Below are 12,572 nucleotides of genomic sequence, written 5' to 3'. Positions count from 1 at the left end.
TTGGCAAAAGAAAACCTATGAAAATTCTCAAAAACCTCCATCAGCTTGATCACCGTAAGTGTTTGCATCCTCACTTCAAAACTTGTAAACGCCACAAACTCCAAAGCTTCAAAAGCTCATTTGCCCCTGTTCTAATTAGGAAAAACAAAAAATGGACTGCCCACCACCGACTAACCAACCCAAGGCCCACCAGACCCAAACCCAAAACCACCTGCCATGGCCGGGCCACCATCGACCGACAAAATTTCCGGCCGTCGCCACGTGGACTAGTATCACGCCAACGACCATCACTCTCCCACTCTCTCGTGGCCATCGCCAGTGTTGATGTTCTGGATTATTTAAGTTATATTCTAGGTAACTTTTGAAAGCCAGCTACAAGGCCGTCTTGTCGAGGTTTGTTAGAATGTTAGAGAAGTTTCACATTGAAAAATCGATATGATGTGAAGCAATTAATATATCATAATTGCCCCGTGACTCATTAGTTTAAACTTTTAAGTGAAGGTGGGTCGATTATTGATGAGCTCAGGCTCAAGCTTCCTCTTGGTGATCTCTCCAGGTGAAAATATCAGATTTCTGCCGAGTGCTCTCAACAAATAGTATCAGAGATAGTGGTTACGATTTTCGGATAAGTGGACATTGTGGATCAATTGCCTAGATATATTGATGAACTTGGGCTCGGACTCCTTTGGGCGATCTTCCTAGGTGAAGATATTGGATTTTTGTTGTGCGCTCCCAATAAGCTCTGCTTCAAGGTCGAGATCAGGCCGACTTTGATGTGGGCTGTTATGGAGGTTAGAATGGTTGTCGATCGACCTCTGATCTGAGTTAAAAGATGGTCGTAACGGCTTCGGAACAAGGGGGGCTGGGAAGGCGGGGGATAGAGACAGAGAGAAAGCGGAGGAGAAGAGAGGAAGAGACCATAGACTTCGAGGGTTTTTGTTTGGGGAAAGGAATATAATCTGGAAATAAAAAATAAAAAAGAAATTGTCAATTCAGTTGATTAGTGGACAAGGAATATGGATGAGATGCAAGTTAAAACTAGTAAACAAATCACGGGACACAAAATATAGGTTTTTAAAAGTAAAAAGGTATGGATGGGCAGGAAAGGAAGGACGGTAATTGAAACTTTTTCGAAAACTCGACAACTTAAAGTCTAGATCCCTTTTGTAAAATAGTGATTTTCGATGGCCGCAACTTACCTTAATGTTTATTAGTATACAGAGTTCACGATTGTGGAATCGAAAGGTCAGATACTTCTTGTTGGATACGGCATTTTCTTCTCACTAGTGGCCTTGGTCCACTAGCTACATGGAGAATTTATACCCCACTGTGCTAGGCATTCCGCTGGAGCTATATAGCTTTCTTCATCCAGAATGAATCCATGATATTTTTTTTTGGGACTTGGGAAAGTATCCTCAGGCACTCCAAGCTTTACACGTTTTTATTGACAACACTCTGAACTAGAATGAACATCGAAGCCATCCGTAAGAAATTTTTTTCTTTTCGGTTCAATTTTTTTCACGAAAAATGAATGATTTAAAAATTATGATCTTAAAAATGATCTCTTGCATCGTTTGAAATAATTAGTTAATGAAAAATATCTTAATTATCAACCAATTTATTGGTAGAATATTCTATCACTCCCCTTTGCGCTTACTCTAATCTTTTTTATTGCCTAATACTAGGTGTGGAAATACTTGATTAGGGAGATAACCTAAAAGGATCTGAACTCATAACCTTTAGCTCTAATACCATATAAGATTTTGTAAAATCACTGTTAACTGTTCTAAAAGTTTAAGTTATAAGAAATTACGCCTTCATCTATGACAAAATATTTAAATATTAAATCAAGTCTTTATCTAAAAGTCGAATGCATTGTTTAATATTTAAATATGTTGAGACTTCATTTAATATTTAAGTATTCTAAAATTTTAGGTTTTAGATGAAGGTTTAGTTTAATATATAAACGTTATGTCATTTATGTCTAAAAATTCTTGTAAAAATTAAATTCCTTTCATTTATTCATTTTTATAAGCAAATCAATCAATTATTTTTAGGAGAATATTCTCCAAATAATTCATTTTTCAAGAAATAAATGAACTCTTAAAATTTGATCAGCAAGTTTGATGCTAAGACATTGGCATGCCGGTCGACACAAATAATAAGGGTTTGACGCGATTGCCATGGAATGCTGGTGCATCAGCCATATCAACCGGATGCCTCAGAGATATACATTACCCAGCAAAGATAACTCCATAACCTGCAGTTCCTCAGAAAATGAGGGTCATCGTGTTTCAAATCCCATGAAAATGAGGACAAATCGACCCTTTTCAACCGTAGCCGGAACATCACTACCACGTTCTCTCATCGCCTCTTCTCAATATGATGGCCCTTTTCCATGTTTTGACCTGAAAACAGAACGAATTCTTTGTGTAGGTCCGGTCCTGTTGGAATAAAATGTATCCTTTGTTTCGCAGACAACATAAGACACACTTTAAGTTGCTCTTCTCAATCTGAATCCCTAAGGATGAGATTAGGTCACCATGAGATGATGATCTTTATCCAAGATTTACAACTGTATATGACGCTTTCGTCAACTAATGTTCTTGTCAGAATTAGCGACCTATTATCAGCTGGACTACATGTTCCTGATTAGCTCCTTCGGCCCCAAAACAAATGTATACAATGCCTCGTTCTGGGGCATGATACAATAAATTTATCTGAATTTGATATATTAATGAACATACATTTAGTAAAAATTACATCAAGGTGATGATAGGAATTTATCTACCGCTGTTTAGTTGGGACTTTTCAAAGGCTCAACTTCCAGAGGATGCAAGATGTTTAGAACTCTCTTCAAAATGATCCCTACTAAGTACATAAAAGATCCTATGATCACCTCCAAGAGATGGTTAAACCTTCTAATCTTGATCTGCAGTGATCAAGTTATCGTCACAAGCTACGAGATATTGCCATTTTGAGAGAAGTCCGAAGAAATTATAAAATTGCCAAAGAATTCGTTTTTAGCCATACAGGTTTTACAAGAAAGGACAATATTGGTTCCCATTCTTAATAAGCACATGAACCTTGAATTACCTCTTGAATCATCAATCAGAGGGAGAGGGGCAAAAGTGAAGCAAGTCCTTTGATTCAAACGGAGGACTAATTTACACATGCCACACAAAAAATCCATTTGATGTATTGTTTCACCGAGATCTACTCCAAATCACGAAGTCCGCCTTTCTTGCGATTTTTGATGTTATTGCAACTATGCGATATGTTCATGTAATCACCGTTTGTGTGCTTCTCTTTTGATTCTAACCATAAACAACGTATGAAAAAAATAATAGCACTTCGAAAAAAAAAAAAAAACTATAATACATGATAATTTATGGGTGTTAAACTCACGATTGACAAGTAAAATTTCAATTACTACATTCCCTGCAATTCTAATTTTAATGGTGCTTTAGGAACTCTAATGCTATTCTCCCCTCATCATATATGCTATTCATGAAATTAGATCGTGCAACAGACATTACATTATTTGAATCAGAGTAATAGCCGTTGCATTATACTCTTATTCCATTACTAAAATCAAACGAGCTGTTAGAATTATCCTTTGTTTTATCCCTAATTCACCCTTGGTTGTGACTCAAGGAAAAGGAATGCTTATCCACTGTAAGTCGGTCAATCCTTGATTATGGTCCTAGCTCTTTCTTGGCCTAGATATGAAAATCACTATTTTAGGTTCAATGCATTGGTCATTTTCAACAGCAAGAACCATAGCCAACCAAAATGGACGACATAATTGCCCTAGAAAAACTTAAACATTCAAGTACAGTGAGCAGAATTTACAAATGAGCACTATCTTTGCAAGTTCCAGGATTCCTCTCTCTCTCTCTCTCTCTCTCTCTCTCTCTCTCTCTCATGAAATTTTCTTGTTGAGTGACCATGAATGATTCAACTTAACTTTTGCTCATGTGGTCCACTAAGAAGTGGGGTGAACAGGACGGTGAAGAGTTTCAAACAAGCAATCCCGCAAAGTGGAAAATAACTAATTTATTGGGTCACTACTGTGCGAGTGATTGATTGATTCAAGCTGAAGAGAGAAATGATTGAGAAACTCCGAGAAAGGTCCATCTTTAAATTGGAGCCCTCCAGATTGGACTTTAATTTAAATTTTGCGAAGAAAGAGGCAAGACGAAATGCCACCCGCACATCTTGGTGGGGGCGGGCAGAAAGTGAAGGAGATATCTGCATATATGTATGTATTTATATGTAGATTCGCTGATTTCCAAAATATTATACCACATTCCTAGCACTATCAGACAGCAATCATTAAGTCGTTCATCAAGTCCAAGTGTACTTTAGTGTCTTTTAGTAGAATATCTCTTGCCGCCAACATACATTTGTTTATTAATACTCGAAAAATTCCGCGTAACGTCTCATGAACAAAATTTCAACTAAAAATTGATATGGTATTTCATTTTTCTTTTCTTCGCAAATAGAAATTCACATGTTTAGTGGGAGCGAAGTACGTAATAAATTCAATTTTGGATTCCTATGTTTACCGATGTGCCACATTCCTTAGGAATTCTTTTTAGCCTAATAGTTGAATATAGAAAACTATGATAAAAGAGGTTACGATAATGAATATACATATTATCGGGTCATAGAACTAAAGTTACGATGATAATATTTACAAGTGAAACGACCTATAAATGATTCGAAGCTGTCTAGATTTTGGATGATTCACCAACTCTGAATTTGTTCTCTCCGTTCTTACTTTAACTTTTTTTTCACCTAAAGCAGTTTCCTTATTAAAATATGGCTCGCGCTTTTTCCTCTCAAATATCGTTGGAGACACTCTGCCACTTTGAATGAATAATGTCACCCCTAAAAAAATTAGGATATGTTAGGGAACTCCTCCAATGAATAAACTAATGGAGTCCTTTTTAATTTACTAAAAAAAAAAACTACCTTAACCCTTTCAAACAATTATCTTTCACCGTCGCATCACTTCTTTTACACCCATTATAGTTTCTTGTTTCTTTCAACTTTATTTTCTTCCGAACTTATTCTCCATGGTCCTCTTGCATAAGAGTTCGACCACTTTTTGTTATTTGACCAAGCATTAATCGTACATCAGAATAAAAAAAGGTTAGTTTTATTTGAACATTGTTCACTTTATTTCTCGCAGATTCAAGAATCGTGACTTCTTCTTTTTTTCCTTTTTAACGATTTCCAATACAAGCTTATGAGAAGTTAGTCAAAGATTGGATATTAAGGTTGCTGTATACTTATAGATAATTCATATTCCACGGTTATTAGTCTAGAGACTTCAATCAGTACAACTACAAGTATAAGTTAGGCAAAAGTTGTCCACAAAGTTGCAAACTTATTTTACGACGGTCAATTTAGGTTTAAACTTTTTACTTTAGTCAAGTTAATCCTAAATCTTTTGATAATTTCTATTGTAATCCTTTGGAAAATTTGGATCGAAAATCACTAACGTAAATGTTGGTTGTTCTACGTGGTACTACCAATTATGACGTAAATGATTTTTGCAATTTTTAAACTTTTTTTTCCATTTTCTTTTCTTTCTTTAATTTTTTTTATCCTATTTGTCTATTGTCGATCTTAGTGATGGCCTACGACTAGCCGACGCTAACTAGATAGCCATGTTAACAATTTTGAAAATTGGTTGGAATGATTGAGTTAGAAAAAAGTCAAAGGGGGACCAAATCAACCGCCGTACAATAAGTTTAAGACTTAAGAATAATTATATGTATAAGTAGAAGAAGTCTAAAAATTGCCTATTAGGATCAAACAATTTAAATCTTTCATTCTTTCTAGCTAAAGATGTTCCTTTAAATTGAGAAATTTATTGGTTTTTGCATAAATGGATCTATTAAGATGAAAATGCGAATGGAGAAGAGCAATCAAACACATCAAAAAGCTTATTTGAAACTTTACACTATAATTTTCTAATGCGAAAGGATCTTTTAAGTAGTGTGCAGAGGTACTCCTTACTCAAGGTTATGTTATTTCTTTAAAAGGTCAAAGAAAGACAACTATATTTTTCTTGATTGCGATAGGGAGGTAATTATCATGATTGACATAGTATTTCTATTGGACATTAGAGAAGAAAGATTGATCTTCTCTACTTAATTGTCCTTTTGAAGTTCATGGCTATAAAAAGAACAGACCATAGTCACTTAAAATATTGAATGCATCACACAATTATGATTCATTGATTGATATTATCGGAGATTTTTCTTGTCTTTGTTTTTCCAAAGTAGAAGCTTTGCGTGTGAAAGAGATGTGTAAAGTCAGTATAACTCATCACCAAATTCTTTCTTTTTTGAGACATAATAATCCCTGACATTCAAGCTATTGCTTAAACTATGTATAACATGAAAGTGAAATTTTGCCGTGATATCTAAATGTGTCCAAGCTTTGTTGGATGAACTTTGTGCATATGGATTCATTTCCAATTTTAAACATGATGTTGAGGGTCACTCGACACATTTATTTTTATCTCATCCGATCTTCATGGTGCTAACAAAGAGTTTCTCAAATGTCTCTGTAATGGATTGTACTTACAAAACTATACAAAAAGCCTTTGTTGTATATTATTGGACTTTCCAACTTAAATACGCTTTCTACCCATGCTTTGCCTTTTATGGAAAGGAGTACAAGCTGGATTATGTTTGGGCTACGACAATATTCTTTCATATGTTGGTTGTCGATGTTCAACTATTGTCACTAAAAGTGCGGTCAGTAATGAATGCAATTCGATTCATTTTTCTTGGAAGTGCAAACTTCTTGTGTGTTTAGCACATTAAAAGAATATTGTGGTAAAATGCAAACCTCATACTGAAAAGGAAGATTTGGATTCTTTCATGTCTGATCGGTGCAAGATTCTGAACTCCAAGACTGAAGTGAAGGATGATGAAAATATTCGGCAATTTGAAAATTGTTCTAAGGAAAAGCCATCGGCTCCAAATTGCATTAAAAGTACATGACTTCCTTTCAAACAGCCTTTTGTGCCTACTTGAACAAGACTTGCCTGAGTATTTTGGGAATCACGCTACTTCAAGAGCTGAAGGGGTCATTCGACTTTGAAATCATATTTGCAAGTTTCGGCGGGGATTTAATTGAGCGAAAAGGAAAATATGCCTTGTAGTTGCAGTTGAGAATCAGTATCAAGAAATCAAAATCATATTGTCAAGTGAGAAGGTAAGAATTTCCTCATCATATTCACATTCCTCTTATCAAAAACTCGATTACTTGTGTGTCATTAGATGCTTTAGACAAGCTCTTCAAACAACATGAGTCTACTACAAGCAGGGTTGAGCTACCCACTGGTAATAGACATGTTAATCGATTCATGGGCCTTCCATGTACTCATAAGATGAGATTGAGGTTTTCCAATTGGTTACATCTATGTTGGGGCGTCTGCATCCATTCAAATATGGGTTGAAATAAAACGTGAGGTCCATATTACTCCTCCTCTAGTATTTTGACAGTGCGAAAGAAAAGCAATATGCGTGACTTCATCTAAAGCAACCCATCACTGATGCGACGCATCGAGCGAGCTTCAAACTTACAGGTAGAACCTTGACAGACAACTTTGCACTATTAGGTCAGCAAATTCTTCCGTAACCAGATACCTGCGCAGCAAAAACATCGCAAAGAAGTTTCAGTTAGATAGTGAAATATGCGAGCCCCATCTGCATATTGCAGTTTCAGTCGTGCGTTGCGCACAAAAAAGAAAAGAAAAACAGAGGGATCCAAGTCGTGAAGGGATCGCGGAGTGAAATGAGTAGAATCCCAGCATGATCGTCAATGCCTCTGAAAACTTCCCCATGGAAGGTGCTCATTGTCTGTGGCATTGGTTTTGAGCGTTTCTTCCATCCCATCAAGCAGAAAAATAAAAACGATTCTATGCTCAACTTTGATGATATAGTTTGGCATTAGATTCTCCGCATTTAGGTCACTGCACTTCCACAGTTATGCTCTAAACCTTTCTTTAATCTTTCATGCTACGGAAAAGACAGTGACTGCAATGACTTATAAATAAAATTAAAGTATATTAGAACGGCGACACCATTTTTTTTTTTTTTTGTAATCCAATTAAAGGGGGAGGGATCGAGACAGGTTGCGGCGGTAAACGCTGGCCTCTAGTTCTTGCTGACATTTTCATTATTAATTAGAAAAATAGTTGTGTGTGCATTTACACTAAAAAATAATCTCCAGACGAAACCTGTCGATGGGCCGGTGGAATTATAATGATGAGTGACGAGTTCACCAACCCTAGACAACGGTTGGTATTTGATCTGTTAAAGCTTCCGACATTAGGTTGGAAATTCCATTTCGTTTTGTAGTGAGAAAAGGACATTTAAAGTGTTATAACTTTTGTATAACGATTACATCATTATCCAATTTTTTCAAGCGATCACTTGAGTATCATTTTTATTAAAAGGCTATCATTTCAGTATCAAGTCTAATGTGATAATTTATATTATAAATTGTCCAATGTGACTCACCGATAAAACAAAATCAGCATTATACAACTTACACAATGTCATTCGGTCATCTATTTGCCCCAAAGTATGAATTTGGGCAAAACCCACTATGAACCCTAACCCCAATTCTTCAAAGTGGGGCAATCGCCTTCTGAATTTTGGGGCAATTGATAGATGAAGAGTGGAAAACAATTATCTTTCTCCTTATTTTTTCTCTTTCTCTTTGATTTTTCACTCATTCTTTTAAAACAAATGAATTTCAAGTGTCGTTGGAACCGAGCATCTTCTCAAACGCTCGCGGAAAGAGGACCACACACAAGTGAAATTATGGCGACCACAAAGACAACCCATCAGACTCGTCATGGAGCAAGGTTCGCAGCTTGTGAGAGAGAGAGAGAGAGAGAGAGATCAATAAAACTTCTTCTTCTTCTTCTTTAATCAAATTTTTGGTGTTGTTGGTCGCTTAGGATTAGACTATGATTAAGAAAATGATCGGAGAAGGAAAATAAGGAAAATATATAATTGTTGGTTGAAGACGAAGATGAATGAAGAAGTTGAAGGTGAAGATGAAAATGAAGAAGAAGGGGAATGGCAGTTTCAATGAGACCAAAGGATTTGTCCATGTCAAATTTTAATTTTTTTAAAGAAAATATCATGTCGGATATAAAAATTGAATAAAAAAAGCCACATGGGACGAATCACTGGAGGCATTGAAGGCCCTGTTTGTTAACGTTCTTTATTTTTGTTTATAAACAAAATTTCTATTTTTTTGTTCTAGGGAACAAAAAAAAAAAACAGAAACGCGTTTGTTTGCGTTTTTGTTCCAAATCTATTTTTTTGTTTCCAGGAACACATTTGGAACAAAAACAAGAAACAAGAAAAATGTGTTTCTTGTTTCTAGAACAGAATTTAAGAACAAATTTTCTCTCTCCTCTCTTTTTCTTCTCTTTTTTTCCTTCTTTTCTTTTTTTTTTTCTTTGACTGGTCACCGGCCTCGTCCATGGCCGGCGACTAGCCGTCGAGGGTTGGCGACCTCGCTAGAGCGTCGCCGGCCCTAGGCGAGGCCGAGCATCACCGGCCCCTAGCGAGGCTCGGCCTCGCCAGCGTGAGGCAAGGCTAGGCGAGCTCGCCCGGCTAAGGCAAGGCTCGGCCTCACCGGGGTCGGCGAGCCTCGCCGTGGCGGGCAAGGCGCGGGCGCTCGTCGGCCGGTCGCCGGCCCATGGTCGAGGCCGGCGATCGACCAAAAGAAGAAACAAAGAAAAAGAAATAAAATTAAAAGAAAATTATTAAAAAATTAAAAGAAACAAAAAAAGAACACAAATTTACCAAACACGTTTCTGTTCATTTTTTATTCCCCGGAACAAGTTTACCAAACACATATTTTGTTCAAAAATTGTTCCCGAACAGAAACATTTTTTTTATTTACATTTCCTAGAACAATTTTTAAATAGAAATGTTACCAAACGCGCTCGAAGTGACCATTTTTCCACCGAAGTAGCAATCAAGTGATCACTTGAAAAGTACTAACATTAAAGTGACTACCAAAAAAAAATTATGACACTCCTTATATAATTTTTCTCAACAATGATGAATAATTTGATCTTATTCAGATTTTGTTTGTAAATGCCTATGCTGCCAATCCACTCATTCTCACTAATTTTCCTTACCTTTGATAATTACATTTACATAATTTTATGAGGAGGATTTAGATGGCTTAGTAATATCTTAGAAATATGTTCGGCATTGGAGCCAATTTACCTTTAAAAAAGTAAAGTATGAGCCTCCATGACAAATGAGGAGTTTTGATGCTCGCTAATGCTAGTAAGTCCAATCCAATAATTTAAGTTAATAGGTGGAAGAAGACAACACATGAATAAAAAGCATATAACCTCAAAGATAAGTGATGTGAGATGTTTTAATACTCACTCTCAACTCAATTCTGATACCATATGAGAATGTCCAAAATACAAAATCTTAATCTAATAGGTAGAAGGAGATATCATGTATGTAAAGAGCATATAAGCTCCTTCAACAAATGATATAGAAAAACTGGAGGTAGATAGCAAGAAGGATATTATAACACACACTACTTGTTCTAGGATAAGAGAGTATTAAAAATTGCAAATCCCCAAAATTATATACATGGTTCATTGATGTTATGTGAGAGGTTGTTACATGCACATTTTAGTACCAAATTGGGGTCAAGGTCACTTTTAGTTGCCTAACTAGATTTATTTGTCCCATTAGGTGCGCAATTTTTTTTCTTTTTGTGCAGTCGAGCCCTCCAAGTTGTTTGGATAGTGTAATCAGATCCTTTCCTTGTGAAAAGTACAAAAAAAGTTATAAACCTATTGTATTAGTACCAATTCAATTTTAAGTATTTCAATTGGACTAATTTAGTTATAAATCTTTTTACATTGGTACCAATTGAGTCTAATCAGCTAATTTAGACTGTAAATTGTTAATGTTAAGAATGAGTAATTTTAGATTTCATACAAGTTCTATCTGAAACCTAGAACCTAAGTTGCATTGAAACTAAAACGCGACACACGACACGACACGTCAACACATTGTTTCTCAAAAGTTAGAGAATTTTGACACATTGTGACACGTTATTTATTAAATGAATACTTTTATATATACATGATAAACTATCATTTTTATGATTATTCTAATCAAATTAATTTGACTCAAATTCACAAATAAATAAATAATAATAAAAGAACCAATGAATTTACAATAAAAACATCAATCCACCATTTTTTAATATAATTTATTATTTCAATTTGACAAATTCAATTCCATTCCAATAATCCATAAAACTTAGAGGAAAAAAAGCAATCCATATTTTAAACTTGCATGTCAGAACATGTTGGAAAAGAACAGGAAAAAAACAAACTTAGAGGGTGAATAGTATGTCACAAGAAGTAAGAGTCATAAAAAGAAGAGAAGACTAGGCTTTTTCCTCTTTCCTCATTTATTATTTTAATTATTTTTTACATATTTATATTTTGATCCATCATCTATTAAAAAATTTTGAATTGACCTTGTGCATGTCAAAATTACGTGTTAGAATTTCGGACTCAAGTTTCCAAGCCATGCATATCAAAATTATGTGTCAAAATTCCATACTCGAGTTTTAGAGAATTGGCCAGGTGTCGGATTTTTTGACATGTGTTAATTGAGGTCGAAGAGTGTTAGAAAATGTCCAGTACTTGTCAGAGTGTCCGACATGAAATGAAGGCTCTTGAAAAATATTGGTGCTTCATAACCTAGAACCTACTCGTTAAAATAGGTTCTTGGTTTTTGGAACCTGGAATCTACTTTACATGTCCTAAAATCTAAAATCTACCTTCACGGATTTTAAGGTCTATCCAAGTTCCATATGTATTATTAATCGAATGATTACAATGAATTATCATATTTAGACATACAAAGAATATGAAACATTAACAAGGTAAAAATCTCATTCATAAAATAGAAATTTAGACGAGTGGTTATAGATTATACACCCATTATTGAATACTATAGAATACTGTACGATCATGTGAAAACATGGACAAAGATTACAATTTCTAGGTTTTAGCCTATCAAAAGAAGTTCTTTAATTTTTTTTGAATTTGGAACCTATGCTACATATTTTAGAACCTAAAACCAAAGAGGTTCATATTGGTCCGATTCTCTAGTTTCAAGTTTTATCCTGAAACAATGCTCACCTCTAGCAACTTGACATGGGCGTTGACTGTCTTATATGGCATAGCTAGCATTGACATAAATATATTTTTGATTTTTTATTAATATTTTCTTTTCTTTTATTTTTCTTTTTCTTTTTTTCTTCTCTTTTTTGATCGGCCATCATGGAAGCTAGCCATGATGGAGGGAAATAAGGAAAAAGGGAGAGAGAGAGAGAGAGAGAGAGAGAGAGAGAGAGAGAAGGTAAAAAGAGAAAAACAAAGTAAAAAAAAACAAAAAAAAAAAATTTTAAAAAATTATAAAGAAATTCCCACGTCAACGCAAATTGCACTATATAAGACAACTAAT

This window comes from Eucalyptus grandis, chromosome 11 (assembly GCF_016545825.1).
Source record: "Eucalyptus grandis isolate ANBG69807.140 chromosome 11, ASM1654582v1, whole genome shotgun sequence".
Taxonomy (NCBI): Eukaryota; Viridiplantae; Streptophyta; class Magnoliopsida; order Myrtales; family Myrtaceae; genus Eucalyptus; species Eucalyptus grandis.
The sequence above is the reverse complement of the archived record's forward strand: the minus strand, read 5'-3'. Positions refer to the sequence as shown.